Source organism: Triticum dicoccoides, chromosome 4A (genome assembly GCF_002162155.2).
Source record: "Triticum dicoccoides isolate Atlit2015 ecotype Zavitan chromosome 4A, WEW_v2.0, whole genome shotgun sequence".
Taxonomy (NCBI): domain Eukaryota; kingdom Viridiplantae; phylum Streptophyta; class Magnoliopsida; order Poales; family Poaceae; genus Triticum; species Triticum dicoccoides.
In genome coordinates this window covers 670,916,624-670,924,531 of record NC_041386.1, presented here as the reverse complement: position 1 = coordinate 670,924,531, position 7,908 = coordinate 670,916,624, and positions in this window count along the sequence as shown.

Genomic DNA, 7,908 nt, shown 5'->3' with positions numbered 1-7,908 from the left:
TTTGAAAATGGGACCTTTAGTACCAGTTCGTGGCACGAACCGGTACTAAAGGTTAGACCCATTGATCCCGGTTCGTCCCACCAACCGGGACCAATGGTAGTGGGCCAAGAGCGAGGCCCATTGGTCCCGGTTCCTCCCACCAACCGGGACCAAAAGGTCCAGACGAATCGGGACCAATGGCCCACGTGGCCCGGCCGGTCCCCGGGGCTCATGAACCGGGTCCAATGCCATCATGGGTCCCGGTTCTGGACTGAACCTGTACTAATAGGCTGAGCCAGCCTGGACCTTTGCCCCTTTTCTACTAGTGAGAGCTGGCCGGAGCCCGGAAGAGACGGGTATAGTAGTAGCCGTGTGCTGGAGCAGGGTACGAGAGTAGGGAGCTGTGACCTGGGAATAGTCAATACGATCAAGGCCCAGGGTTGCAATTCTGAAAGTACTTTTATTATCTGATGCATCAGATGGTGTAAACTGTGACGGGAAAAATACTACTAATAAGTTTTAAGTAATAATTAGTGACTACTCCCTTCATTCCTAAATATAAGTTTTTCTAGAGATTCCAATATAAACTACATAAGGAGCAAAATGAATGAATCTACACTCTAAAATACGCCTATATTCATCTGTATCTAGTCCATATTAAAATCTCTAAAAAGACTTATATTTAGGAACGGAGGAAGTACATGATTTCCTACATTGGAAGGAAAATGTTGTGGCACCATCGTCGTTCGATCTAGGGTTTCCCCTGGTGCTCCGGGCGTCCCCGGTGTTGGATTCATGGTTACGTTGGTTTGGATTGCGTCTCTAGTTAGTGGGCTTAGCTGTGTCTTTTGCTTGTACGGGCCTCGGACGGCTCATGTCCAGCAGCACGTGGCGGCTCCCCATTGGTGCGGCCACTAGCACGCAGCGCTCCCTACAAAGCCTCATACTCTCAAAGCAGGGGCAGGGAGTGGCCGGTGGGCACAATAGGTGGTGGCGACGAGCGGCCACACCAGGGGTGGCAAGGAGTCGAGGATAGCAGCAGGTGGCGGCGCACGAGCACCAACATGTGTAGCTCTGTGTGTGCTCTTCCCTTGGCCCTGTCCGTCTATAGCAATCAGCGAAGGTCGCCTAACTTGGGTAGGATGCTTCCCTGGACATGGTCATTCTACCGGGAGAGGGGGAAGGCGGGCTGCCCGCAGGCGGCATTGCTCTAGCGACCGGTCGGCCAACCAAGGTGGCAACGTGCGCGTCGAGCCCGAGGTCCTCCATGGCTGGGGGTAGGCGGCATGAGGCAGAAAGAGAGATAGAGGAAGAACAAAACAGGGTGAGTCAAGGTTGAAGGATGAGTAAGAGAGATAACGGCGTTGACATTTTATGCCACGTCAGCTCCGACGAGTGGGCCATCCTTGTCATAATCACGATCAATTTTAAAGCACTCGGTCATTTGGGGTTTTTGAAACAGTTGACCCCAAAGTTGGTAGTTATCAGCAAAAATATAAAACTAGTATTTGAAAACTAGCCCGAACTGCAATAGTTTTATGTTATTTACTCGAATTAAAGGGAGTAATAGGAGGGTTTCCATCATATGGATGTATGTTTCCCTTATCTCTACTCCTAATGGACGAATTGGTTGAATAGTCCCCCCCACTTTCAACCGGTTTATTTTCAAACGGTTTATTTTCAACCGGTTTTTCTTCGTCCCACATCCCAGCACCCTTCGCATTAAAAACCAAATCAATTTCCATAACCCTTCCTTTTGTTTTTCCATCTTGGCAATTGTATTTCCTCATTACGAATGATTCTTTCCTTCTTGGAATGAAGATCTCCGTCTTACAGATTTTCTAACAATCAAGCGTGGTTGTGGGCCACGCTTCCCAAAATCACAAAAAAGTTATGGCAAAAATCTTAACTTTCCTTATCCCACCATATGTTTTTTGTTAAAAGGTGGAAAGTAAATTACCGCACCGTTATTCCATCAGTCCATCGTATCTTCTCGTCTCCCCTGATTGCCAGCCATCTATAGATATATACCCCCCATAGATCACCATTCACGATCACGAAGTAATTAACGGCTGCGACGGCAAGCGATCGAGGTACAAGGGTTCAGCAACGACAAGGCAGGCCACACCAGCAAGGCAGGCTGGGAGCATGTACCATGGCGGAGAGCATGGCCGCTTCAAGGACCAGGCTTCATTCAAGGCATGATTCTTGCTTATATTCCTGTAATATCAATACGTAGTAGTACATATTCGTATTCCTATACTACTGTATGCAAGTACGTGGATCTATCCATGTGTGCATGTTTGGTTAATTAATCGATTACTATCATCTTCAATGAAGATTCAGGTGTTGCATGTTTGCTCGAAAGAAAATTAATTAGTGATTGGTTTGGTACCTATGATTGTGAAGACTATTGTGGGATCACCATAATTCGAGTTTTACATTCTACTTATTTGGTTAACTTTTACTAAAATTGAATACTATTTTCTGTACAATTCTTAAACTTATCTGTTGTGTATTATATACAGCTCACTGGCTTCTCAAGAACTCCTAATGGACGAATTGGTTGAATAGTCCCCCCACTTTCAACCGGTTTATTTTCAACCGGTTTATTTTCAACCGGTTTTTCTTCGTCCCACATCCCAGCACCCTTCGCATTAAAAACCAAATCAATTTCCATAACCCTTCCTTTTGTTTTTCCATCTTGGCAATTGTATTTCCTCATTACGAATGATTCTTTCCTTCTTGGAATGAAGATCTCCGTCTTACAGATTTTCTAACAATCAAGCGTGGTTGTGGGCCACGCTTCCCAAAATCACAAAAAAGTTATGGCAAAAATCTTAACTTTCCTTATCCCACCATATGTTTTTTGTTAAAAGGTGGAAAGTAAATTACCGCACCGTAAATTATTCCATCAGTCCATCGTATCTTCTCGTCTCCTCTGATTGCCAGCCATCTATAGATATATACCCCCCATAGATCACCATTCACGATCACGAAGTAATTAACGGCTGCGACGGCAAGCGATCGAGGTACAAGGGTTCAGCAACGACAAGGCAGGCCACACCAGCAAGGCAGGCTGGGAGCATGTACCATGGCGGAGAGCATGGCCGCTTCAAGGACCAGGCTTCATTCAAGGCATGATTCTTGCTTATATTCCTGTAATATCAATACGTAGTAGTACAGATTCGTATTCCTATACTACTGTATGCAAGTACGTGGATCTATCCATGTGTGCATGTTTGGTTAATTAATCGATTACTATCATCTTCAATGAAGATTCAGGTGTTGCATGTTTGCTCGAAAGAAAATTAATTAGTGATTGGTTTGGTACCTATGATTGTGAAGACTATTGTGGGTTCACCATAATTCGAGTTTTACATTCTACTTATTTGGTTAACTTTTACTAAAATTGAATACTATTTTCTGTACAATTCTTAAACTTATCTGTTGTGTATTATGTACAGCTCACTGGCTTCTCAAGATGAAGCGCAAGGCTCATCTGTGATATGGAAAGGTTCACTGGCTTCTCAAGATGGAGCGTCTGAATCTCAAGTCACTCCAGCGTCTGAATCTCAAGTCTTACTCCTAATATTTCAGAAGCTCTCAAGTGTACGCAAGATTAGTCTCATGCGGATCTATTAGGTACTCAATATTTGCACTTGCCTCTTATTTTTATTGTGCAAATACCTTGTTATTTATATAATAATTGTTGGTTAGACATTAGGTGATTGGAATTCCACTCGCTTTGCAGAATTTCAGAGTGTTCTAGAGGATGATGAAGAACAAATGGTAAAAAAAATTACAACCTTGTTGTTTGCACTTCAGATATTTTTCACTTAAATTGTAAGATTCTCTGTGTAATTAATTAAATCATGTTCTTTTGGTCTATAACGCGTGTAGGACGAACCTACTTCAGTCATCACTCGAGAATGAAGACTTGGAGCTACTGGTTGGCGGTTGTGTGGACAGTGCACTTTTTATTTACTAAAATCATGTTCGAAGACTTGGAGCTGTACTTTATTTTAAATAATTTTCAGTTGCTATTTGCCCCTTGGTTACACATGTAAACGTGTTATTTACTATGGTCAGGCTACCATTTTTGCAAACATAGTCATGCTATTTATATGTGGTTGTGATTGTGAGCTTGTCAACTGTGAATTAAAATCATTGTTTTATGTTTATTTGCCATTATTGAGGGTATAATATCGCATATTGTCGAGTTGCCCTATGGGTACCTGGTGGGTTTGGGTATGGATGGGATTTCGGGCCCGTGGGCATGGTATGGGTGACGTTTTGTGCCTGTGAGGTACATGGTCATGGGTGAGGTTATGGTTGCCTGGCCGGGGATAGTGGATTCGGCTACGGTGAGCATGGCAACGGCTAGATTGTCCCGACAGGCAAGTCAACGTTAGACGGCCGGATCCCAAGATGAAGGTATGTGTGCTTTCTTGCTAATGTGTGTTTGTTTGATGTGCTTGCTGCCATGGTTGAGATCCATCTGTGTTGACATCAGCTTTCTCGCGACGGCGTGGTCCACGCACTCGACCACAACGACAACTCGGCGGTGGACACACCGAGGATGATGTACGTGCTCATGTAGGGTGGCCTCCTGCTGGTCCACGACGTTCTTTCCGGGTGGTGGCGCACCTGATGTCATCGACATCGTCTCGCAGAGGGCCGCATCCACCTGGACGATGACGCTGCCGGAGCACGGCGTCTGCCCGAACGATGACATATAACAGAAGATAGGTAAAATGTATCTAAATTTAATGTACAGAGTCGCAAAACTAGCATAGAGAGTTGACAATTCTGTTTTCCACTACTTATGTTATTTTCATTGGACCTTAAGCGGCACTCATCGGCTGTTGTTGTGTGTCTGCCTGCCTGGCAAGATTTCACCTATTTTTTTGACCTACTGGTGACTTATTTGAAACCTAAGAAAGAATTATTTTACATGTTAGATTATTCTTATATCCTCGAAGTCATAAAATGCGTTGAGATAATGAAATAATGCGATAGAAGTAATTTGACCGGAAATAAATTATTTACCATAAAAAAAGGAAGTGAAAAACCATATGAAGGATTATCAAGATTTGAAACAAAATATAGTTTCGTAGAGAGTAATTTACACCTATGGAAGTGAAATGTATGATATCTCTACTTTTAAATGGGACTTTGTTCCATCGCCTCCCCTCATTCTCGGTTTTTTCCACCTCACATTCCCGTCCCCTCTTTGGTTTCCTGTTGGTTTTTGGTATCCCCAACCGACGTGGCACAAAATAAAAACCAACATAAATATAGTAAATTGGAATAATCTACACGAAATCGATACTTTTCCATAACCGTGTCTTGCATTAACTCAATCATATCAAATCAATCTTACCAGAATTTTAACTGAATCAAAACTTTTCTTACCTTCTCTTACCATGATATAATCAAATTAAATGTTATCAAAATCTAGAATATGGTGGATGTAAGGTATATGTCGGACAAGATTGATATTGAACCAATAGAATATCTATGCCCCTGTTGCAATGCATGGGGTCCAGGCATGGCACATCGCTCGCATTGCAACTGGCTTGTCTCCGAACTCCCCAAAGTAGGAGAGGGACCAGGAGACGGCGCCAAAATGGGAGGTGCAACATAGGTGTGTTGGATTCATTTTCGTGCCCACTAAAGGTTTTCCTCGTGCAAGTAGAGGCACCATAGCCCTCGCCCATTGCTGGAGACGATGTTAGTGGATCGATGGTTGTAGGGAACAACGTTACGATGAGATGCAATAGGAGAGAGAGAGAGGTGGGGGAGAGAGAAAAAGGTGACAGTGATATGATGCAAGGGGGGCAATGATTGGAATTACTAAGGGTGTGGGCAATAGACACTGAATTCGTATTCGGATAAAATTCCTAAACATATAGTTTTTTGTTGTATAATGCGTTGGTCAACTTGATGATCTAGGAACCTGTGGATGCCCCATGCACCCGTCTAGAGGGAGTAGTCATCTTTTCCTCTTGCATTTGTTAATTCAGGGATTCACTTCAATATACGCACATTAGACTTATTTTTCCAAACACGACAACTTTGCTACTCCATTGAATAACATACCATGTGTTGGTATTCATCGTTATAAATAACACAAAGAAATTTTTGTTCATCACTAATCTGTATCAATATGTGTTGTGTTCTCTCTCAAAGAAGTGAACTCTGGAAACCCTCCTCATTTTGAACAATGAAAATTCTGAGGTTGAAAGTACAAACTTGATACAACATGAAAGACATGGAGAAAAAATGGCCGTATTTGGAGCCGGATGGAAACATGGGCGGATTTGGAGTAGGGTGACGATGGAGTAGACTGGTGTTGCAATGACCAAAAGAGCTGAAGTGAAGGAATAGATGGAAAGACAATGATGCAACCTTGTCATGTGATTCTTGTATGTATATTTGAGGTCCATAGGAAAATAAGTATTAGTGAGATAAAGTGACGGAGATGCATCTTAGGTGGAGATGAAAGCAGAGCCCAGTTAAACAGAGCATTATTAGTTTGTGAATGAACATGTGGTGGAATAATGTTCTCATGTTCATATGCCATATTTTCTTGTGATTTGTACTAAGGTGAGGTGCCTTGTATCTCATCCTTTTTTATCATGTTCCATGTTGCATGACATACGTAGTAGACATAGAAGCCACATGCAGTGTCAAGGGGCAATAGATTGAGAGGATGGTTGATGTATGGACAAAGAGGGCTAGGGAGAACAACTTCAACAGAAACGAGAGGCTAGAGGGGTGCATTGCGTTTGTTGGAATAGAGAGAAGATACTTGTGTTTGTGTTGTGGTTGAACATTGGGTGCAATGTTTTCATTCGGGGAGAGAAATATGAGCATCGTTTATAAATTTAATTTTTGGCCCGTGGCAACGCACGGGCAGTCTACTAGTCTAAGTAGGGCATGGCTATAACTCACTGCAAGGTAACCTTCCGACTCGATGAAGCCGCCTGAGCGTATGGGCCGGTCCAGTGCGAGGGAGGCCACTTCCTCTTTTTTTCTTGTTTTTTATTTTTTACTTTCGTTTATAATTACGAATATTCTAAATAAATATATTACAAAATATTTTTATAAAACATTAAAAAAATGCTAAGCAAGCATTTGAAAAATGTTAAATGTACATAGCGAAAAAGTTTCTAAATGTATACTAAAAATGTATACAAAAAAATATAACATGTGTTTAGAAAATAGCGAAAAAGTTAAATGTTAAATGTATACAAAAAATGTTAGATGTACATAGCGAAAAAGTTTCTAAATGATCATGTATTTAAAAAATATTAATTCAAGCATTTGAATTTTTTGAAAAACAAATATTTAGAAAATGTTAGACAGGCATTTAAAAATTGTTAAATGTATATAAAAAAATGTTGACCATGCATTAAAAAGCTTTTAAACTTGTCTTTGTAAAATTTTAATCAAGCATATGAAAAATGTTAAATGTGTACAGAAAAAATATTGGCCATATATTCAAAAAATATTAATCAAGCATGTGAACAAATGTTAAATGTATATAGTTAAAGTGTTGACCATGTATTGAAAAAATGTTAAAATTGTATTTCAAAAAATTTAATCAAGGATTTGAAAAAAGGAAAATGTAAATTTGTATTTAAAAAACGTTGACCTATTACAAAAATGTTATGGGGTATTTATCACATGTTTATTAAGCACTTAAAATTTGTTAATTGTATATTTGCAAAAAATGTTGACCATGTTTTTTATATTAAACATGTATATTAGAATAAAGTTTATTAGATATATACCAAAAATGTGTATAGAAAAACAATGAGAACATGAGAAAAAACAATAGAAAATCAATAAAAAACGAGAATGTATGTACTTACGAATACTCTAAATAAATATATTAAAAAATATTTTACATAAAATATT